Source organism: Aquarana catesbeiana, linkage group LG01, assembly GCF_042186555.1.
Source record: "Aquarana catesbeiana isolate 2022-GZ linkage group LG01, ASM4218655v1, whole genome shotgun sequence".
Classification (NCBI taxonomy): Eukaryota; Metazoa; Chordata; class Amphibia; order Anura; family Ranidae; genus Aquarana; species Aquarana catesbeiana.
Window position 1 is genome coordinate 81851294 of NC_133324.1, and position 24406 is coordinate 81875699.

Genomic DNA, 24406 nt, shown 5'->3' on the forward strand with positions numbered 1-24406 from the left:
TTATGAAGAAAAATTGCTAATTTGCAAAATTTTATAACAGAAACAAAGAAAAATGTATTTTTTTACAAAACTTTTGGTCTTTTTTATTTATAGGGCAAAAAATACAAAATTCCAGTAGTGATTAAATACAACCAGAAGGAAGCTCTATTTGTATGAAAAAAGGGACACACCTTTCATATGGGTACAGAGTAGCATGAGTAATTGTCATTCAAAATGTGAGAGCACCGAAAGCTGAAAATTGGTCTGGTTAGGAAGGGGGTATAAGTGCATAACTGCAAACAACTGCAAAACCCACCAATTTATTCTCTAGGCCCTCTGCTTTAAAAAAAAAAAAAATTATAAATATATATATATATATATATATATATATATATATATATAAATAATGTTTGGGGGTTCTAAGTAATTTTTGAGCAAAAAACAAAAGAAAACAGATTTTCACATGTATACAAAAAGTGACAGAAAATGCTTATGGGCCAGTTCACACCATAGAAATGCAGTCTGGATGCGTTCCAGATGCTTTTCTGTGTGTGCTTTTTTGATGTGTTCCAGTGTGTTTTTTATGCATTTTTGGTGCGATTTTTTTCCCCCCTTCTCTTTTCTTAAGCTTAAGGCCTGGTTCACACCTATGCATTTTTTTAGTGCGTCTTCAGTTTTGCAGGAACATTTAACATGGTTTCCTATGGAAGTAGTTCACATCTGTACATTTTATGGAAAGGGCCAGGGACTTATTTCTGGTTTTTGGTTCCATAGACTTCAATGGATCAAAAACATGTATTGAAAAACGCAAAATGCACCCGGAATATCCACTGACACCCGCCTGCTATCCGATCCGACAAGATCCGCTCAAAACAGATGGATGGAGATATGTTCGCCTTCCGTCCAGCGGTTGGGATGGGATGAAACCGGACAGGCGGATCTGTCTTCATCCGATCTCCCATAGAGGACAGCGGGGCTCTGACAGGCCCATCCCTGCACACTGAGTGGACACAGACCTGTCATCCACCGACTCAGCGGGGATCAACGGATCGATCTCCCACTGAGCAAAGTGGAGTCCATCCAACAGATCCGCCCCATGTCAACCCGGCCTAATTCTACACATACAATTATTATTAGTAATAGTATTATACACCAATTATTATTATACAGATTTTATACAAATACATTTCTTCTTATTCTGATGATAATAATGATTATTATGTATAAAGTTCCCCAGAGAAGTCCTCATAGAGACATCTCATCTGATACAAAGTATCTCTTCTTCTTCCTCCTCATCTCTCCATATCAGTCCTCTGGGGACACATGGCACAGGGGGGTGTAGGGGGGACACATAACAAAGGGGGGGTGTAGGGGGGACACATGGCATGGGATGGTGTAGGGGGGACACATGGCACAGGGAGGGATGTAGGGGGGACACATGACACAGGGGGGTGTAGGGGGGACACATGGCACAGGGGGGGATGTAGGGGGGACACATGACACAGGGGGGTGTAGGGGGGACACATGGCATGGGGGGGTGTAGGGGGACACATGACAAAGGGGGGACACATGGCACAGGGGGGGTGTAGGGGGACACATGACACAGGTGGGTGTAGGGGGGACACATGGCACGGGGGGGATGTAGGGGGGACACATGACACAGGGGGGTGTAGGGGGGACACATGGCACAGGGGGGGATGTAGGGGGGACACATGACACAGGGGGGTGTAGGGGGGACACATGGCATGGGGGGGTGTAGGGGGACACATGACAAAGGGGGACACATGGCACAGGGGGGGTGTAGGGGGACACATGACACAGGTGGGTGTAGGGGGGACACATGGCACAGGGGGGGATGTAGGGGGGACACATGACACAGGGGGGTGTAGGGGGGACACATGGCACAGGGGGGGATGTAGGGGGGACACATGACACAGGGGGGTGTAGGGGGGACACATGGCACAGGGGCGGTGTAGGGGGACACATGACAAGGGGGGGTGTAGGGGGGACACATGGCACGGGGGGGTGTAGGGGGACACATGGCACAGGGGGGTGTAGGGGGACACATGACAATGAGGGGGTGTAGGGGAAACACATGACAAAGGGGGGGTGTAGGGGGGACACATGACAAAAAGAGGGTGTAGGGGGGACACATGAAAAAGGGGGGGTGTAGGACGGACAGGTGTCCCTGTGTGATGTGTCCCCCGCACACTGATCGAGGGAGATCTAGGAGGAGGGATTCAGTGACGGGTGGGGGGTGTAGATCCAGCAGTGGGGGGGTCAGTAGGAAAGGGTCAGATCCAGTGAGGGGGGTCAGTAGGTAAGAGTTGGATCCAGTGAGGGGGGTCAGTAGGGAAGGGTCGGATCCGGTGAGGGGGGGTCAGTGGGGAAGGGTCGGATCCGGTGAGGGGGGGTCAGTGGGGAAGGGTCGGATCCAGTGAGGGGGGGTCAGTGGGGAAGGGTCGGATCCGGTGAGGGGGGGTCAGTGGGGAAGGGTCGGATCCGGTGAGGGGGGGTCAGTGGGGAAGGGTCGGATACAGTGAGGGGGGTCAGTAGGGAAGGGTCGGATACAGTGAGGGGGGGTCAGTGGGGAAGGGTCGGATCCGGAGAGGGGTGGTCAGTGGGGAAGGGTCAGATCCGGTGAGGGGGGGTCAGTGGGGAAGGGTCGAATACAGTGAGGGGGGTCAGTAGGGAAGGGTCGGATCTGGTGAGGGGGGGTCAGTAGGGAAGGGTCGGATCCGGTGAGGGGTGGTCAGTGGGGAAGGGTCAGATCCGGTGAGGGGGGGTCAGTGGGGAAGGGTCAGATCCGGTGAGGGGGGGGGTCAGTGGGGAAGGGTAAGATCCGGTGAGGGGGGTCAGTAGGGAAGGTTCGGATCCGGTGAGGGGGGGGTCAGTGGGGAAGGGTCGGATCCGGTGAGGGGGGGTCAGTGGGGAAGGGTAAGATCCGGTGAGGGGGGTCAGTAGGGAAGGGTCGCATCCGATGAGGGGGGGGGGTCAGTGGCGAAGGGTCGGATCCGGTGAGGGGGGGGTCAGTGGAGAAGGGTAAGATCTGGTGAGGGGGGGGTCAGTAGGGAAGGGTCGGATCCGATGAGGGGGGGGGGTCAGTGGGGCAGGGTCGGAAACGGTGAGGGGGGGGTCAGTGGGGAAGGGTCGGAAACGGTGAGGGGGGGGTCAGTGGGGACGGGTCGGATCCGGTGAGGGGGGGGTCAGTGGGGAAGGGTCGGATACAGTGAGGGGGGTCAGTAGGGAAGGGTCGGATCCGGTGGGGGGGGGTCAGTGGGGAAGGGTCGGATCCGGTGAGGGGTGGTCAGTGGGGAAGGGTCAGATCCGGTGAGGGGGGGTCAGTGGGGAAGGGTCAGATCCGGTGAGGGGGGGTCAGTGGGGAAGGGTCGGATACAGTGAGGGGGGTCAGTAGGGAAGGGTCCGATCTGGTGAGGGGGGGTCAGTAGGGAATCGGATCCGGTGAGGGGTGGTCAGTGGGGAAGGGTAAGATCTGGTGAGGGGGGTCAGTAGGGAAGGTTCGGATCCGGTGAGGGGGGGGTCAGTGGGGAAGGGTCGGATCCGGTGAGGGGGGGGGTCAGTGGGGAAGGGTAAGATCCGGTGAGGGGGGGTCAGTAGGGAAGGGTCGCATCCGGTGAGGGGGGGGGTCAGTGGGAAAGGGTCGGATCCGGTGAGGGGGGGGTCAGTGGGGAAGGGTAAGATCCGGTGAGGGGGGTCAGTAGGGAAGGGTCGGATCCGGTGAGGGGGGGTCAGTGGGGAAGGGTAAGATCCGGTGAGGGGGGGGTCAGTGGGGAAGGGTAAGATCCGGTGAGGGGGGTCAGTAGGGAAGGGTCGCATCCGGTGAGGGGGGGGTCAGTGGGAAAGGGTCGGATCCGGTGAGGGGGGGGTCAGTGGGGAAGGGTAAGATCCGGTGAGGGGGGTCAGTAGGGAAGGGTCGGATCCGGTGAGGGGGGGTCAGTGGGGAAGGGTAAGATCCGGTGAGGGGGGGGGTCAGTGGGGAAAGGTAAGATCCGGTGAGGGGGGTCAGTAGGGAAGGGTCGGATCCGGTGAGGGGGGTGGGTCAGTGGGGAAGGGTCGGATCCGGTGAGGGGGGTCAGTAGCACACCTCCCAACTTTTTGAAATGGGAATGAGGGACGCCTATCAGCAAAAGTATGCAGGCATAGGACACACCCCTTGCCACGCCCTCTTAAAGGAGAATTGTACAAAAAAACAAGATTGGTTAAACCCACAAGTGCTTTTTTTTACAACTACTATTCCTTTATATTGGCATTTGGAATTTACAAATGCAGCAATTTAGAGATCAGATGAAAGGTTTAGCGCTGGAAAACACTTTTTGAAAGATAAAAAGTGCATTTTATATACATCTATATAGATCAGACCAAAATGAGGGACAAATGAGGAGGAAAGAGAGACAGAGGGACATTGCTCCAAATCAGGGACAGTTGGGAGCTATGGTCAGTAGTGAAGGGTGGGATCCAGTGCCGGGGAGGGGGAGGGGGAGGGGGAGGGGGGGACACCTTCGTTGTCGCTGGCCACTCCTCGCCGGGTGACAATGGTAGTACCGCCGGGCGGACGCTGGGTGGCGCCCCGGAGCCTCTCCTCCGCTGACTTTCAAACTGCAAACAAAAGAGGAGAGAAAAGTCCAAAGATCAGAGAGGAGAGTTATGAGAGGAGAGAGGAGCCGGCCGGGAGAGGAGTGTGATCCGGGCACTGGGACAGTGACATGTGCCGGGGGAGAGGAGGGGAGCGCCCAGCCCGGTAAGTGCCAGGGATGGGGGGGGGGGATCCAGGAGGATAATGTGACCGGGGGTGGAGGGAACATATGGTGGGGGATGGACGGTGTCGGGACCGGTGATGTCCTCATGTCTGGAAGATCCGGGCACCCCAAGCTGACCGATCCCAGGGAGAATACACGGAGCTCCGTACTGGGGGGTGACTATTGTATTCTCATTGGATGATCCCACATGTTCTGTATTCATAACCATGTACGACGGGAGATGTCACACCTTCATCCTCATGGACAATCATAGAGAGCAATCCTCCGGGGGCACATCATCTCTGGATACCATCCTCATCCTCCTCATCCTCCTCATCATCCTCATCATCATCCTCCTCCGGTACATGGAGCCCAGGGATCAGAGCAGTGTGGGGGGCACTGTGCCCAGGAGAGAGAGAGAGAACGTATCAGATCCTCCTCACCCCCAAACTGCACCTAACCTCCCCAACCAAACCCTCTCCAACCCTGCACCCAACACCCCCAACCCTGAACCTTATCCTCACCCAACCCTCACTTAACCCTACACCTAACCCTCCAACTCTACACCTAACCCTCCAACCCTACACCTAACCCTCCAACCCTACAACTAACCCTCCAACCCTACACCTAACTCTTCAACTCTACACCTAACCCTCCAACCCTACACCTGACCCTCCAACTCTACACCTAACCCTCCAACCCTACACCTAACCCTCCAACCCTACAACTAACCCTCCAACCCTACACCTAACTCTTCAACTCTACACCTAACCCTCCAACCCTACACCTGACCCTCCAACTCTACACCTAACCCTCCAACCCTACACCTAACCCTCCAGCCCAACACCTAACACTCCAGCCCAACACCTAACACTCCAGCCTTACACCTAACCCTCCAACTCTACACCTAACCCTCCAACCCTACACCTAACCCTCCAACCCTACACTTGAACCCATCAAAATCTACACTTAACCCTTCAGCCCTACTCCTAACCCTCCAACCCTAGACCTAACCCTCCAACCCTAGACCTAACCCTCCAACCCTAGACCTAATCCTCCAACCCTACACCTAACCCTCCAACTCTACACCTAACCCTCCAACTCTACACTTAACCCTCCAACCCTAGACCTAACCCTCCAACTCTACACCTAACCCTCCAACCCTACACCTAACCCTCCAACCCTACACCTAACCCTCCAACTCTACACCTAACCCTCCAACTCTACACTTAACCCTCCAACCCTACACTTAACCCTCCAACCCTAGACCTAACCCTCCAACTCTACACCTAACCCTCCAACCCTACTCCTAACCCTCCAACCCTACTCCTAACCCTCCAACCCTAGACCTAACCCTCCAACCCTAGACCTAACCCATCCAACTCTACACTTAACCCATCCAACTCTACACTTAACCCATCCAACTCTACACTTAACCCTCCAACCCTACTCCTAACCCTCCAACCCTAGACCTAACCCTCCAACCCTAGACCTGACCCTCCAACCCTAGACCTGACCCTCCAACCCTAGACTTAACCCTCCAACCCTAGACTTAACCCATCCAACTCTACACTTAACCCATCCAACTCTACACTTAACCCATCCAACTCTACACTTAACCCATCCAACCCTACACTTAACCCTCCAACCCTACACTTAACCCTCCAACCCTAGACCTAACCCCTCCAACTCTACACCTAACCTTCCAACCCTAGACCTGACCCTCCAACCCTAGACCTGACCCTCCAACCCTAGACCTACCCCTCATACTCTACACCTAACCCTCCAACCCTACTCCTAACCCTCCAACCCTACATATTTTTGGTAAAAAAAATTGCAATAAGCGTATATTCATTGGTTTGCGCAAAAGTTATAGCGTCTACAAAATAGGGGATAGTTTTATGGCATTTTTTATTATTAATTTTCTTTTTACTAGTAATGGCGGCGATCTGCGATTTTTAGTGGGACTGCGACATTGGGGCGGACACATCGGACACTTTGGACATTATTTTGGCACCGTTGACATTTATACAGCGATCAGTGTTATAAAAATGCACTGATTACTGTGTAAATGTCACTGGTATGGAAGGGGTTAAATGTGTTCCCTTGTGTGTTTCTAACTGTGTGGTGGATGGGACTGACTGGAGGAGGAGACAGATCGCTGTTGTTGATTAGCAGGGACAGCAGATCTGTCTCTCCTGTCAGAACAAGGATGTGTGTGTTTCCATACACACATCCCAATTCGGGCTCTTGTGCCCGCGATCGTAGGTAGCCGGTGGACATCGCGGCCCCTGGCCACATGCATCGGGTCCCCCGTTGTACAGCGGGGCGCGCTTGCTATCGAAAGTGCAAATAATAAGTGTAGCGCTGGAAATTTAATATATGAGTAAAACCATGTGAATCAAATATAAAAACCTGTATGCATCCAGAACTCCTCAATCACGAGAGCGGGGTGGGTGCAAATAAAATAAGTGAACAATAAATGTAATATTAAATATACTACAAAAGGTTGTGAAATAATGATAAAAAACACAAAAAAAAGAGAAAAAAGTTCCCAAGTGAAGTGTAGAGTGTCCAATGGTGGGGAAACTTTCTCCTCAATCTTCAACCGAAGTGAAAAATGTACCAATGAACAGGTGGAAGACATTCAGATGGAAGAATGGGTACTCTCGCCGGATCAGTTGGACGCACGTACCATACGGCAGTGCATCTAAAAGGCTTTGGGATACTGGATCCTCAGTGGTGATGCCAGGCTGGATGGTCTCCTATAGGCCGCAAACTCCAATCTGCATGAGGTTGGGTGATGGTTGAAACAAAGGTTTCCAAGGCTTAACGGCCGCCAAACCAATCCAAAAATAAAGGTGGTCCAAAGATGGTGCTCCAGGATGAGAAAACAAAAGAAAAAGGAACTCCGCATGGTGTAGGTCAACCAAGATAGGTTTATTGAAGGTAAAATACCATATAAAAAAAGTGATCACAAAAAGTTATAAAATGGCAATGTGGGAAGCAGGAGGTGCTGGACCGACGCGTTTCGACTAATAAGTTGAATGGGAGTCGGTTTTCAGGCGCTTAGCAGAGGCTATTTCCTGCGCTAAAACGCCTGAAAACTGCCCTAGTGTAAAAGGGGTCTTACTAAAGGAAAATAGACTGTGCACTTTGCAAGAGCAGTTGCTCCAGAGCTTAGTAAATGAGGGGGAGCTCTGCTAACATCCATCATCCAATCATGTGCAAGCAAAAATGCTGTTTTTTTTTTTTGCTGGCACATGATTGAATAATTTTATTGTGTTATGACTGTATTGTCTCCCTTTTATATTGTAAAGCGCTGTGTAAACTGTTGGCACTATATAAATCCTGTATAATAATCATATAATAATAATGGAAGTCAACAGAGCTCCCCCTCATTTACTAAGCTCTGGAGCAACTGCTCTTGCAAAGTGCACAGTCTATTTGCCTTTAGTAAATCCACCCCAGAGAGTCCATGCAGATTGTGCCACTGATCAGAATTTGCAATGGCTCCATGTAGATTTAGAATGGTGTTCCGAACACTAAAGCTGTACAGCAATGACATGAATAATTCATTACCAAAACACTCCGCCCCGCTGCATCCACCTGTGTGACACCCAACCCCTTGGAATTTCTACAGGTGTCACACTGCTCTGTGCTGCAGGAAGAGAAGGAGCCTGGTAAAGTGAACCTGTCCTGTAAGGTTAGGTCTGTTATGATCACACAGAGAGGAATGAAGGAGAAGGCTGGGGGGGGGGGGGTTAACCTTTCCTGGCATCTGTATAAACCACGTCTCACCCTATTCAAGGCCTGGCAAGCATTTCAGATCACATGACCCACAGCCTACCACCCTAGTGCCTGCTTGAGCCATTAAAGTGTTAATATTTCCAAATAATACCACAATGAAGCAGCGCGGTGTGTCCGCGGTCAGCATTTCTGCCTTGTAGCGTTGGGGTCTCTGGCTTGCATCCACATCCTGGTCTGGACCCCACCTGTATTTTGTTAATTGTCTCCTTTTTAATTTGGCCCTGGTATATGGGTGTGTATATGAAATGGGGACCGCAGATGTAATGCCCCCCATTCACACAATATAGCACGTTGGGTTTTGTGCCTAGGGCAGCCCATTTATTTGAATTAAATTAAGTCTGCCGTACGCGTGACAAACACAGCGGAGAAGCCGATGCACCTTTTTGATCTTCAAGCTTTGCCTGTTTTAAATACAAGCCGTGGTGTGTGTGTGTGTGTGTGTCACGTGTTTTTTTCTGCGTGCAAAACTGTGCATGTTGCTGGCCGCAATTTGGATGCCATTAACAATGAATGGCACCATAAGCATGATGCACGTTTTTTTGTACACTTTGCGAACAAGCGCAAAATTTGGCAATTTTGTGCACCATTGTGCGCTACACAAGTGTGAATGCGGCACTGATATACAATATACACCGGCCACTTTATTAGGTACACTGTGCTAGTTCCGGGTTGGACCCCACTTTTGCCCTCAGAACTGCCTTAATTCTTCATGGCATAGATTCCACAAGGTGTTGGAAACGTTCCTCAGAGATTTTGGTCCATATTGACATGATAGCATCACACAGTTGCTGCAGATTTGTCGGCTGCACATGCATGATGCGGAACTCCTGTTCCATCACATCCCAAAGGTGCTCTATTGGATTGAGATTTGGTGACTGTGGAGGCCATTGGAGTACAGGGACCTCATTGTCATGAAACCAGTGGTGAGATGATTTGATCTTTGTGACATGGTGCATTATCTTGCTGGAAGGAGCCATCAGAAGATGGGTACACTGTAGTCATAAAGGGATGGACATGGTCAGCAACAATACTCAGGTAGGCCGTGGTGTTTAATCAATGCTTGGACGGGGGGGGGGGGGGCAAATCAGCCGGTCTGGCGAACCCGATGTCCACTGGCCACCCGCGATTCTTCCTGAGTGAGGCAGAACAGCGATCTGCCTATGTAAACAAGGCAGATCGCTCTTTTGACAGGGGAGAAGATGGAGATCTTGTGTTCCTGCTAGGCAGGAACATGGATCTCTGTCTTCATCCAGTCACACAGTAATGCCCCGTAGACACGGTCGGACTTTCCGACTGAATATGTGCGATCGGAGCTTGTTGTCGGAAATTCCGTCCGTGTGTGGGCTCTATCGGACTTTTTCCATCAGAATTTCCGATACACAAAGTTTGAGAGCAGGCTATAAAATTTTCCGACAACAAAATCCGATCGTGTCAATTCTGACCGCGTGCGGACAATTCAGAATAAATTAAGAGACGAAAGCTATTGGCTACTACCCCGTTTATAATCCCGATGTACGTGTTTTACGTCACCGCGTTCAGAACAATAGGATTTTCCGACAACTTTGTGTGACCGTGTGCATGCAAGACAAGTTTGAGCCAACATCCGTTGGAAAAAAATCCATGGATTTTGTTGTCAGAATGTCCGATCAATGTCCGATCGTGTTTACAGGGCATAAGAAAGCACCTCTTGGGACACACATAACCCTTTGATCGCCCCCGATGTTAACCCCTTGCCTGCCAGTGTCATTAGTACAGTGGCAGTGCATATTGTTAGCACTGATCATTGTAATATTGTCACTGGTTCCCAAAAAAGTGTCAGTTAGGTGTTCGATTTGTCCGCCGCAACGTTGAAGTCCCACTAAAAATCGCTGATCACCGCCATTACTAGAAAAAAAAAAAAAATAAAATAAATAAAAATGCCATAAAAATATCCCATAGTTTGTAGACGTGATAACTTTTGTACATCAATTGTTTTTTTTTTTTAACCAAAAATATGTAGCAGAACACATATTGGACTAAATTGATGAGGAAATTCAATTTTTTTTTATTGGATGTTTTATAGCAGAAAGTAAAAAAATATTGTTTGTTTTTTTTCAAAGTTGTCGCTCTTTTTTTGTTTATAGTGCTAAAAATAAAAACCGCCGAGGTGATCAAATACCACCAAAAGAAAGCTCTATTTGTGGGGGGGAAAAAAAAGGATGTCAGTTTTGTTTGGGTAATTGTCAGTTACAATAACGCAGTGCTGTATCTCGAAAATGTCCTGGTCATTAAGGGGGTAAAACCTTCCGGGGCTGCAGTGGTTAAAACGTCGAATATAATACAATTATATATATATATATATATATATATATATATATATTTTTTTTTTTTTTTTAAACTGTCATTTTCGGTTTCGGTTTTCGGCCAAGTGCATTCTGAATATTTTGTTTTGGTTTCGACACCAAAATTTCCATTCGGTGCACCTCTAGCGGGAATGTATATTCCCTACTGTGGGTGCCATGAAATGTAAATGGTACCCCAACACACAAACCAACACAGATGCACATGGCATGTGTTTTGGTGCCGCATGCAAAGGGTCATGTTATGGTGCTTTGGCAGCCCAATTATATTTAGCTGCCTTAATGGAGCGCATATTAACGCACTGCAATGAGTCATACAAGTGTACACACATCCTCAGAGAGAGACAGACGCTGATGTGTTCAATCTTTAGAAATCTCATAAAGATCCAGTGTCCAGTGTCATGGGTGCACAGCGTATTAAATGTTCATTTGTAAAATAAAGATTTGATATAAAGAATGCAAAATGGATATAAAATAAAACGTATGTTTAGAAACTTGTAAATGAAAGTAAAGCAAAAAATTATTCCCCCCAAACCGTTTTTTATTTCTGTATAAGTGAAGCGGCCTAGGGACAACCTTGGCCTTGGCCCTCTACTTGAAGAACATTTCGGGTTCTTGTGTTTAGCAGCATTCCATCCCATTCACAACATGGGCTGGGGCATTTATTTTTTGTTTTGTGTGTGAAACGTACATGACTTGTACAGGATTTCACCTTGATAGAAAAGAGTATTTTCAGATTCTGTCCTTGGCACATGGTGTTCAATGGTAAAATTCGCCCAGCAGACCTTGCAATACGGACGTCATAAAAACATAAGAGTCACATTTTACGTTTTCCATCTGATCTGTGATTCTCTCCATGGATGGTTGTTTTTTGCGGGCTCAGTAAGGGGCTCATTTACACTTGCTTCAAAATGTGGAATTGGACACGCTTTTTTTTTTTTAAAGCACTCCGAATGCCAATCAAAGCCACGTCACTGAATAAAATTGTAAGCTTACAATCCTGTTCATGTGCTGTGTTTGCCTTGCTATGCTTTAAAAATGATACCCCATGTCACTTTCTTGGTGCTTCAAAACGCCAGAAGCTTTTGAGAGGCTTTTATTCAGCGTTAGCTTCGCTTTGCTTTGGAGGTATAAGAGCCATGAAATATCCCAGGATGCACTGGGAAACCAACAAGCGAAGCTGTCATCAGCAGTCACTTCCGATTCATGTGTATATAATCTGGAAGTGTCTGGTGCAGACATCGCATCTGGTGTGCAGCGAGGAGCAGCAGGAAGGTAATCGGGGTCCGGACTGAAGCGGAGCAACTAGCAGACGGCACACGTGGTGCGCAACATGGGAACCCTATAGCAGACGGTGAGTGGGGATGGGAGAGAAAGGACTGTAGGATCAGCAGAGCTTGGCAACCAGAGCAGGAGAGACTAGCAGATGTTACACATGGTGAGCAGTGTGGAAGCAATATAGCAGGAGGTGCGCAGGGACTGGAGAGAGAGGAAGATTAGCACACCAGAGGATCAGCAGAGCTGGGGGGTTACTATTGAGCAGGGGACCAGAAAAGCTGGGGGTACTACTGGGCAGGGGATCTGTTGAATGAGGATACTAATGAGCTGGGGATCTGCTGACTGAGGGTAATAACAAGTTGGGGATCTGCTGAAGGTGGGTACTAAAGAGCTGGGGATCTGCTAACTGAGGAAACTAATAAGCTGGGGATCTGCTGAGCAAGGGTACTAATAAGCTGGGGATCTGCTGATCGAGGGTACTAATAAGCTGGGGATCTGCTGAGCAAGGGTACAAATAAGCTGAGGATCTGCTGAGCAAGGATACTAATAAGCTGGGGATCTACTGAAGGTGGGTACTAAAGGGCTGGGGATCTGCTGACTGAGGGTACTAATAAGCTGGGGATCTGCTGACTGAGAGTACTAATAAGTTGGGGATCTGCTGAGAAAGGGTACTAATAAGCTGGGGATCTGCTGAACTAGGGTACTAATAAGTTGGGGATCTGCTGAGCAAGGGTACTAATAAGCTGGGGATCTGCTGACTGAGGGTACTAATAAGTTGGGGATCTGCTGAGCAAGGGTACTAATAAGCTGGGGATCTGCTGAACTAGGGTACTAATAAGCTGGGGATCTGCTGACTGAGGGTACTAATAAGCTGGGGATCTGCTGAGCAAGGGTACTAATAAGCTGGGGATCTGCTGAGAAAGGGTACTAATAAGCTGGGGATCTGCTGAAGGTGGGTACTAAAGAGCTGGGGATCTGCTGACTGAGGAAACTAATAAGCTGGGGATCTGCAGAACAGGGGTACTAATAAGCTGGGGATCTGCTGAGTGAGGGTACTACTGAGCCAGTGTTCTACTGGGCACCTTTAAAACAAATAGAAAATCAACACACACAGGGCATTTGCCAAGCTTCATTAAAGCATCAAAAACACATAAAAAAGCATGTTGAAGCAGTAGGCGCTTTAATGTGTATTAAAGTCAAGACAAGTGTAAATGAGCCCTAAACCACGCCACATACGTCACAATTTTATGGTGCACTGTCCTTAAGATTAGCCAGAAAATATTGAGTGTAAGATCTACCTGACCTTAAACTGATTCCCTGTGAAGCCCTAGAATCCTACTCTCGGATGGGATGTAGGGTCTTGTTTCCTGTCCAAGTCAGAATTAAGCCCTGCCCCACCACTGGCCAAACTGTTGGCGCTATATAAATCCTGTATAAGAATGGGTGGCTGGATGCAAATGGATTTCCATCCGCCTGTTTCCGCCCATATCCGGTCAAATCTGCAAAAGTAGACCTGAAGATGTAGTGTGTTTTTTTTTCATCTATCTATTTACGGGTCAAGAACAACGCCCATGTAAAATGGATCTACATAAAAGTGGGGTGTAAAACTTGCAAGGAGCAGGTCTTTAAACTCTGTGGCCACCAAAAAAAAAAGAAAAAAGCCGCGTTGCAAAAGAAGATGCATACTAGCTGGGAAATGGGCAGTGACTCCGAACTTTGTTCCCTTGAAGACCTATGGCAGCTGAAAAATGTTTTGCTTTTAAAACACTTTGAAGGGTATTGGATGCCTGTTCTCCATTACAAACTCTACCACCCCCTCGGGCCTCAAATTTACTACTGTGTACTGTAGTGACATTGTGGCAAGCAGGTGGGACTATAGCACCCAGTGAGGGACAAGCCATCAAACACCCTATACAAGTGTTTCAGACATGGTAGACCCTTTGGCCACCATAGCTCTGAAAACTGTGCTGCCCCTGGACGTGTTGGCAGTGTTTTTTTTTTTTGTCCTGCCTCTAAACGCCTATGTGTTCATGGACTAACATGCAGGGGCGTTTAGCGGCAAGAAAAAGAAAAGCTCCAAATACCCCCTAAGAACAGCATTAAAAACGTCCAGTGTGCATAAGGCCTTCAGAACCTGCAGTTACCACAAAAGTACTTCAGTGCTGTAGTTACCTTAAGCCAACCATACATGGATTCAAATTTGGCAGGCTCGGCAAGGACCGGACAAATTTCGATTCATGTATGTGGCTAGCTGGTTGTCCACAGGCCGATCTATCGATTTGACTTTGTGTGCAACCTGCCTGTAGGGTTTTTCCCAAATGACCAGTACCACCGATCATTGTGTTCTCATGGCGAGGAAGTCCTGCTGTCAGAATACCGTACCACAGCGGGAAGGATTCCCCCATCCATCTATCTCCAATGTGTGGATGGGGAAATGGGCTCAGGTTGAACGATTAAAAAAAAAAAAGAATCCTGTATGGTTAGGCTTAGAAACATTTTATGCCAGTTTAGGTTTACTTTATGGAGTGGGTCAATGGAAACCTACATTGTAGACCTTTTTCTGTACCCCAGGTGGGCACAAATATGTCCAAGCTCATGGATGTCCACAGCCATTTAATGAGAGTTTTCATATCAGCTGGATGTAGAACTTCTAATTAGAGATCACTGGCACATTGGGATAGATAAACCACAAACAAAGAGCATCCTGATACTTTTGAGCAACATGTAGAGTTGAGAGGTTTCCTAAGATGTTACATTTTTAAAAAAAAGGCACTTGGGCCAGACATTTAATTTTTCTAAACGTATAATCCCGCTCTGTGGTCAAATACAAAAGAAAAAACATCAGTAAGTTGTACGATGGTCAATATTAAGACGTGAAAAAGATTTTGGCATCCAACCCACTTCCTGTGAGCCCAAGATGTCATTGACATACCCCTTGGGGGGGGGGGGGTCATAATCCTAATGCTAAATTGATTAGATTTTATACAAAGGCTTTATTAGATAAATGCTTTGATTTCATAGAGGACTTCTTCCTCAGCGCACATTTTGAAATAATTTTACATGGCTGAGTGTGTTTGTTTGTTATTTTTTTTTTTCCTTCTTTTTGTATACCTTGAACTGCTGATTGTAGCTTCATCTAGAATATTTTTTTTTATAGAACACCTGTTCACAATTCGGTGTTGACTCTGTGTGACATTGGATAACATATTGATTCTTTGTGTTCAATGCACCGAGTGTTGTCAGTCCGGATATCTACTTGCCAAAATTTGATAAAGTGTTCTTGAAGAGTGCCAGCAGAGTGTGAAGGATAAGGATCGAAGTACGGCAATTTTATCAATGCTGCACACTGGCCTTGAAATGCATTGAAATTCCTTTGACTTGTTGCTTTGGGTTGTTCTTTAAAGAGAACCTGTCGTTGGCTCATGCGGTGCAGTTGGTTATACTCCTGTCGTTGGCTCATGCGGTGCAGTTGGTTATACTCCAGAGTACCTATGCAGATTCTGACATTTAGAAAACGGGAGAGTGGACATGTGCCCTGACAGGGGTGCTTACAGTGGTCAACTTTTATTCATGTGAAACCTTTATCCCGAAAGACAAAAAAAAAATAGTGGTGCACCGAAATGAAAATTCCACTGCTGAAACCGGTAATTTAGGATACACTTGGCCGAAAACCGAAACCAAAACCGACAGTTTAAAAAAAATAAATGTTTTACATTTAATTAAAGTGTTACTAAACCCACAACAGTAAAATCAGTCTGTATTATGCAGTAAAGCATGCTTGTTATACTCACTGTGGAACCTAAGGGGTTAATCATCAGCATTGTGTAAAAGGGCTAATCGATCCTGTATTCTCTGATCCTCCCCTTCTGCTGTCCCCAATCCATCTCCTGATAGTACAGAGCCTTGGGGGCACTCTGCACATGCTCAGTTTAGTGTGTATTGCTAGAGAATTTTTTTTTTTTTTTTTTGAGAGGGTTCATGTGATCAGCACAGGGCCAATCAGCATTGTCCAGACAGAGAGTCAGGAGTCCTGCAGCCTCATAGGACAGTCAGAGGAGAATGACAACTCCTCCTACAAGCTAAATCTATTGCATTTCCATGTTCTGTGTACTGTGGGAGACCAGATATAGTGAGTGCAGGGTCCTGGGTTTAGTAACACTAATGTGCTGGGCGTTTTTCCTTTGAAGTCAATGGGACGCAATTTTGCATTGGAGTCAATGGGGGGGGGGGGCATTTTTGCATTGAAATCAATAGGATGCGATTTTGCATTGATGTCAGTGGGATGCGATTTTGCATTGCAGTTAATAGGGGGCGTTTTTGCATTGAAAGTCAATGGGATGTAACATGCCATTATCAGCACTTTTTTTTTTTTTGTTTCGGCCAATATATTGCTGCATACCTAACAAAAAAACTGCTTAAAAAGTTTTAGTTCGAGTTCAGCTTTCATTTTTTAGTCACCTATGTAAATTCCATCTAAATCTACTAGACCATCCAACCCTACGTTGCTGCTCCAAAGATACAGTGGAGAAGGGAGTGTAGCCTCCCTAAGATAGAAATTGGCTGAATTACATAGAGAAAATAAAGGAATAAAAAAAAATAATAATAATTCAGCCACCACATCTAAAGAATGGTAAATTACAATATATTACATTTTAATTATTAAGTTTAGATACCTTTTAACCTGTTCCTGCCCTTTCTATAGCCAGAAGAGGGCTACGGCGCAAGCTTACATGCTGCCAATTATGTGCCGTCTATCGGTACCAACTCTAATACCCCGTACACACGGTCGGATTTTCTGACTGAAAATGTGTGATAGGACCTTGTTGTCGGAAATTCCGACCGTGTGTAGGCTCCATCACACATTTTCCATCGGATTTTCCGACACACAAAGTTGGAGAGCAGGCTATAAAATTTTCCGACAACAAAATCCGTTGTCGGAAATTTCGATCGTGTGTACACAAATCCGACGGACAAAGTGCCACGCATGCTCAGAATAAATTAGGAGATGAAAGCTATTGGCTACTGCCCCGTTTATAGTCCTGACATACGTGTTTTACGTCACCGCGTTTAGAACGATCGGATTTTCCGACAACTTTGTGTGACCGTGTATATGCAAGACAAGTTTGAGCCAACATCCGTCGGAAAAAATCCTAGGATTTTGTTGTCGGAATGTCCGAACAAAGTCCGACCGTGTGTACGGGGCATAAGTGCCATTCAGTGGTGCCCATCAGTGCAGCCTCGTCAGCACACATCAGTGAAGGAGAAAAATGACCTGCTTGCAAAACTATGAAAAAGTTTTGTTTTTTTTTCCAAAATTTTCTGTCTTTCTTTTTTAAAAAAAATAAAAAGCCCAGTGGTGATTAACTACCACCAAAAGAAAGCTCTATTTGTGTGAAAAAAAAAAAAGATTAAAAAAAAAGGGTACATCGCTGCACGGCCGCGCAGTTGTCATTCAAAGTACGACAGCGCTGAAAGCTGAAAATTGGCCTGGGCAGGAAGGGGGTAAAAGTGCCCAATAGACAAGTGGGTAACGTACCATCCAGGGGGCAGGCCAGGAAGGGGGGACTTTAGTAATCATTCTATCATTCAGTTTTTCAGCAAATCGATTTCTTTAGATTTTTTTTTTTCACCAGGACCAGCGCTGACACCGCGCCGGTCCTGAGGAGCTGCGGGCAGGAGTCTTTAGGTGAGGCCGTCAGCTTCGGCCTAGTCCGCGAGGCCGGACGCTGCGGACTAGGCTGAAGCTGCGGCCTCGTCTAAAAACTCCTGCCTGCAGCTCCTCAGGACCGGTGCGGTGTCCATCAAAAAATTTGTGAATCGAGTTTTTTTTTTTTTGGGAGAAAATCGCCCAGCTCTAATATAGATAGATAGATATATATATATATATATATATATATATATATATATATATATATGTATATATAGATAGAGAGAGAGAGAGAGAGAGAGAGATATCTATATATAGATATATATATATCTATATCTGAGAGAGAGAGAGAGATATAATTTTCTCAGCAGTTGTAAAAAATGAAAAGAAAAAAAAAAACAAATCAAACATCTCAGGAGGAAAATCGGAGGCATTGCATGGTAGGGAAAGGATTAAAGCGGAGTTCCACTCAGAATTGGAAATTCCACAGATCGGATTCCTCTCCCTCTCCAGTGCCACATTTTGCACCTTTCATGGGGGAGGGGGGAACGAATACCTATCAAATCCAGGTATCTGCTCCCACTTTCGGGGAAAGATCGCTGCAATCTGTGCGGCGAGCTACGCAATGTCTGGCCCCTCCCCCCCGCTGCCTTCTGGGAGACACACAGATCCCAGAAGACAACAGGGACCATTCAGAAAATGCAGCACGACTTGTGCATGCTCAGTAGGGAACAGGCTGTGAAGCCGCAAGGCTTCATTTCCCGTTTCCCATAGTAAGGATGCCGGCGTCTGCACGCAGAGTCGAGGGACGGGTCGGCTTCTGGTGCCAACATTGCGGGCTCACTGGACAGGTAAGTGTCCGAATATTAAAAGTCAGCAGCTGCAGTATTTGTAGCTGCTGACTTTTAATTTTTTTTCCAGGCAGAACTCCTCTCTTATATGTATGTAGATGACAGGTCCTCTTTGCAATTTAAAATAATCTGCAGACATGAATATTAGGACACCCTGATGGTTTGTTAGTCTGTGTTGTGAGGCAACATGCAGGCGGGAGTGCCTGGTGTGCCGTCATTGCCATGGGGTCATGGTATCGGGGTGTGTGGTTATATAACTAGCAGGGCTGTGATTGTTATTACACTCAGATGTAATACTGATAGTATATCCAGACATCACAGGGAGGGAGACTCATCAACAACTTTACAGCCACCTTGGAATGCCTTCTGCTGTTATATAACTCTAAATTGGGCCATAAAAAGGAAATTTAGTATGTTAAAAGGGAGAGTCGGCTAAAGGTTTCCATTGGCTTTCACAGAGACACACAATTCTCTAAGAGATTTGCACCAAGAAAGCTATACTAGTGTTAGATTTCATACCTAGAAGGTCAGACTGTCCACCCAAAACTGGCATCTCCATTACAAGTGGGTGCCAGTGGGACCAATGTAAAAAAAAAATAAATCCTCTAGTTGCTCTCTGTATGTCATCCAGTACAATTAGTACCATTGCTAAATGCCAGCTGAGAGAAAATCAATTAGAGAATAAAGAGCTTAGAGAGTGGATTGTGCTCAATTTATATTGATGGGCCTATGGTAATCCACAGTTCTCAGTCCTCTGTAAGCACTGGCTGCAGTGATTTGGGGCCTGCATGTTGGTGGTGACCAATCTGAAGTATAATGTATGCATGCAATACCCCCCTTTGCCACCTCCTCTTTCCCAATCAGCATGCAAATACAATATTTCAATCACATAATTTTGTTTTCCAAAAATGCCTCCTTTTAGACCAGGTGATATCATCACTAGTTCTGTCTGCTTTATAGCTAGATTGAGTTTAGCTGCTAGGGGCCTGGCAGATTCCTGTAAACATCACAGCACGCTGACTTGAGTGTTATATGAAAGAACATGTCTGTTGCATCCCTTTAGACGCGCATCTCTGCTGGCTACTGTGTGCTGCAGACTTTAGTTGTGAAATCTGCTGATCAGTTTATTGCTTACGCTCTAATACAGTGTAATCAAGCAACTTATTAGCAGAGAGCACAGCTAATGTCTGCAGCACCCAGTGGCTAGAAGAGATGCATGTCTAAAGGGATGGCTGGTATGTGTTCTTTTATACAATGCTGACTACGCCAACCTTAACCACTTCCATACCGGGCCTATTCTGGCACTCCTCTCCTACAGTAAAAATCATATTTTTTTTTTTTTTGCTAAAACATTACTCAGAACCCCCAAACATTATCCCAACCACGACACTACCTGCCTGGAGTTTGCATGTTCTCCCTGTGCCTGCGTGGGTTTCCTCCGGGTACTCCGGTTTCCTCCCACACTCCAAAGACATGCTGGTAGGTTAATTGGATCCTGTCTAAATTGTCCCTAGTATATGAATGTGAGTTAGGGACCTTAGATTGTAAGCTCCTTGATGGTAGGGACTGATGTGAATGTACAATGTATATGTAAAGCACTGCGTAAATTGATGACGTTATATAAGTACCTTAAATAATAATAATAATAATAATATAATAATATGTTTTTTTTTTTTAAGCAGAGAACCTAGGGAATCAAATGGCGGTCGTTGCAACTTTTTATGTCACACGGTATTTGCGCAGCAATTTTTCAAACGTGTTTTTTTGAAAAAAAAAACAGTTTCATGAATAAAAAAACCCAAAACACTAAAGTTAGCCCAATTTTTTTGTATAATGTGAAAGATGATGTTACGCCGAGTATACAGATATCTAACATATCATGGTTTAAAATTGTGCACACTATATTGGCGCCAAATTTCGGTACTTCAAATATATCCATAGGCGACCCTTTAAAAATGTTTACAGGTTACCTGTTGCGAGTTAGAGGAGTTCTAGTGCTAGAATTATTGCTTTCGCAGTAATGTGTAGTTTGAATGCCAACTACATATGTGGTCGCGATGTACGTATGCGTTTGCTTCTGCATGCGGGGATGGGGGCAATTAAAATTTTTATTTTATTTATTTTTTATTGTTTATTTTATTTTTATTTGTTTGTTTTTACACTTTCCCTTTAAAAAAAAAGTATTATCACTTTTATTCCTATTACAGGGAATGTAAACATCCCTTGTAATATAAAATAGGGTATGACATGTCCTCTTTAAAGAGATGTGGGGTCTATAAGACCCCACATCTCTCCTCTAGGCAGGAAAGGCTGAGATAAAAAAAAATAATTTTGGCTTTCCAGCCAAGTACATGACAGTATTTACAACTGCCAGGCTGGACGTGACGTCATAACGTCGCGCCCCCAGCCCTCCAAAGACTATAGGGACTGCCAGAGACCATCTGGTCACCGGAAATCTCTATGGCAAACTTTCAGCGCTGACGGGTTTCCTTCTCCGGCTCGCCGATTGCACTGCAGGATGGGATGTCCCATCCTGCTGCCTGTAGGAACGATCATGCGGCTGAACTGCTGCTATGATTGTTCTTACGGTGCAGGGAATCGCCAGCTGCAAAATATGTTCAGATGTCTCCATTAAAAGTCCAGGACATCATATTACATCCTTGACCGTGAAGTGGTTAAAGACCACACCTGCACATGAAGAAGCGGTGGGTAGGTGGGTGCAGGAAGCTGTCACCTGTACTGGCTAAACCTCTGCGGCTGGGGCATTCCTCATCCTGCAGATGCTAGTATATAAGGTACATTTATACCTGCAGCTGTGGGGCAAGGAATGCCCTGAACACAGATAATTGGCTAGTACAGGTGACAGCTTCCTGGTGAGCTTTTATTAATAGGTTCAGATCCTAATCCAAACATGCCCAAACTCATCACTGTTCCCTAATCCATCTTGGGACTGAGCAAGGGAGGCTATATTCCTACATACAGTGGGACCATTGAGAAAGAACATTCTCTAGCAGGAAGTCGGATCACAGCAAGTGACAGCTTCCTGGTGAGCTTGCATATGTAGGTTTGGAGCCTAGTCCGAACATGCCAAACTCATCCCTGTTCTCTAGTCCATCTCGGGACCAAACAAGAGAGGGTGGTTATGTTCCTGCTTACAGTGGTTCCATCGAGAAGGAACGTAGCCACCCCATAACAGGAAGTCGCATCACAGCAAGTGACAACTTCTTGGTGAGCTTGCATATGTAGGTTCAGATCCCAGTGCAAACATGGCCAAACTCGTCACAGGTCTCTAGTCCAACTCGGGACCAAGGAAGAGAGGGTGGTTATGTTCCTGCTTACAGTGGTTCCATCGAGAAGGAACGTAGCCACCCCCAACAGGAAGTCGCATCACAGCAAGTGACAACTTCTTGGTGAGCTTGCATATGTAGGTTCAGATCCCAGTGCAAACATGGCCAAGCTCATCCCTGTTCTCTAGTCCATCTCAGGACCAAACAAGAGAGGGTGGTTATGTTCCTGCTTACAGTGGTTCCATCGAGAAGGAACGTAGCCACCCCATAACAGGAAGTCGCATCACAGCAAGTGACAACTTCTTGGTGAGCTTGCATATGTAGGTTCAGATCCTAGTGCAAACATGGCCAAACTCGTCACAGGTCTCTAGTCCAACTCAGGACCAAGCAAGAGAGGGTGGTTATGTTCATGCCTACAGTGGTACCATTGAGAAGGAATGTAGCCACCCCCAACAGGAAGTCGGATCACAGCAAGTGACAGCTTCTTGGTGAGCTTGCATATGTAGGTTCAGATCCTAGTGCAAACATGGCCAAACTCGTCACGGTTCTCTAGTCCAACTCGGGACCAAGCAAGAGAGGGTGGCTACGTTCCTGCTTACAGTGGTACCATTGAGAAGGAACATAGCCACCCTTTCCCCCTGGAGTTGTAGAAGAGACGTTTCTAAATAAGAATACATACTTGAATTTTTATTTTTTTTACACCAGAGTTTCTTGCCTTAATCCTGGAATTTGTGCACCTATATTTATGATGAATGACGGTGCACTGAATGATAAACTTAGAGCTGCACGATTCATCGTCAATAATCGTTATCGCAAATCTTTCCCCGTTGCGATCTTGATAAAAGTGTTTCACGATTCTTGCTATGCAAAGAATACTCTCTGCTCCTCTGAAGCCACAGTCCTCAAAAGAAAGGAAGAAAAAAATCTGGGCAGTCTGCCAAGAAGCAAATCATTCTTTATCAGTTGAACTAAGTCTAAACATTGTAACATTTTGTCAATGGAATACACTTTGTGTGTAAGTGAGGAAAGTTTAACCACTTAAAGTGGATGTAAACCCAATGTCATCCTTTCTAAACTACTGCCATAGGGGTTATCTATAAGGATATACATGCCTCCTGCATATATCTTTACCTGTCAAATGTCTCCCCTCTGTCTGTTATTAGACCCGAAAAACTGCAGATTCTGTAGGTGGGTCTGTTGTCTGGAGCTCGGTGGGTGGAGTCGTGATGTCAGTAGACTCCCCGCCCACCTCTACACTCCCCTTGTCAATATGCATTTTCTCCCTTGTATTTCTTACACTGAACATCTGCTATGATCTTTAACATCCAGTGAAAAGACAGGAAAGTAACCACATGACTTCAGCATGCCAAATCATGCTGAGGTGTGGAACAGCCAATCCTTGCAGAGCTGCTGAAGAAAGGAGTGGGGGAGGGAATTAAAAAATAATGCATGTCTTAGGCTAGTGCACAAGATATGTAAATCACCTGTCACTCACAGCAAGGGGGAGGATTTGACAAAGTTTTTCTCTGTTTGTCAAGATTTATCTCACTGAACAATAAAAGAGGATTGCTCAGAGATGGATTAACGCTGTGTGGCAAGACTGGGCTCAAATGATAGGAAATCTTATACTCTACAGTATGACATTTTTGTGATTCGGCAGTGCATCAATTTAACTGACAATTGCGCGGTCGTGCGACGTAGCTCCCAAACAACATTGACGTCCTTTTTTTTCCCACAAATAGAGCTTTCTTTTGGTGGTATTTGATCGGTTTTTATTTTTTGCGCTATAAGCAATAAAATAGCGGCAATTTTGAAAAAAACGCATTATTTTTTACTTTTTGCTATAATAAATATCCCCCAAAAATATATAAAAAACATTTTTTTTCCTCAGTTTAGGCCGATACATATTCTTCTACATATTTTTGGTAAAAAAAAATCGCAATAAGCGATTATTGATCAGTTTGCGCAAAAGTTATAGCGTTTACAAAATAGGGGATCGTTTTATGGCATTTTTATTATTAATTTTTTTTTTTTTTAAAAAGGCGGTCAGCGATTTTTATCATGACTGCGACATTATGGCGGACACATCTGACTTTTTGACACATTTTTGGGACCATTGTCATTTATACAGCAATCAGTGCTATACAAATGCACTGATTCCTGTGTAAATGACACTGGCAGTGAAGGTGTTAACCACTAGGTGGCAGTGTAGGGGTTAAGTGTGTCCTAGGGGCGTGTTTCTAACTGTAGGGGGCATGGCTGTGTGTGACACGTGAGTGATCTCTGCTCCGATGACAGGGAGCAGAGATCAGTGACACTGTCACTAGGCAGAACGGAGAAATGCTTGTTTACATTAGCATTTTCCTGTTCTTTCTCCCCGTGAGGCGATCGCGGGTATCCCCGCGGCAATCGAGTCGACCCGCGACCCGACTCACGGAGCTTGCCGTGTGCCTGCTGG

The 24406-nt window shown here is 46.2% G+C and overlaps 1 protein-coding gene across 2 annotated transcripts in view; it reads left to right on the forward strand.

Annotated features, from left to right (window-relative positions):
* Positions 1–4577: 4577 nt before the first annotated feature.
* Positions 4578–24406, forward strand: part of RAI14 (retinoic acid induced 14) — a 277999-nt gene continuing 258170 nt past the window's right edge. For both annotated transcript variants that reach the window (XM_073620881.1, XM_073620891.1), the window contains exon 1: positions 4578–4738. The gene's annotated coding sequence lies outside the window, so the exon portion shown is untranslated. The remainder of the gene's footprint in view (positions 4739–24406) is intronic.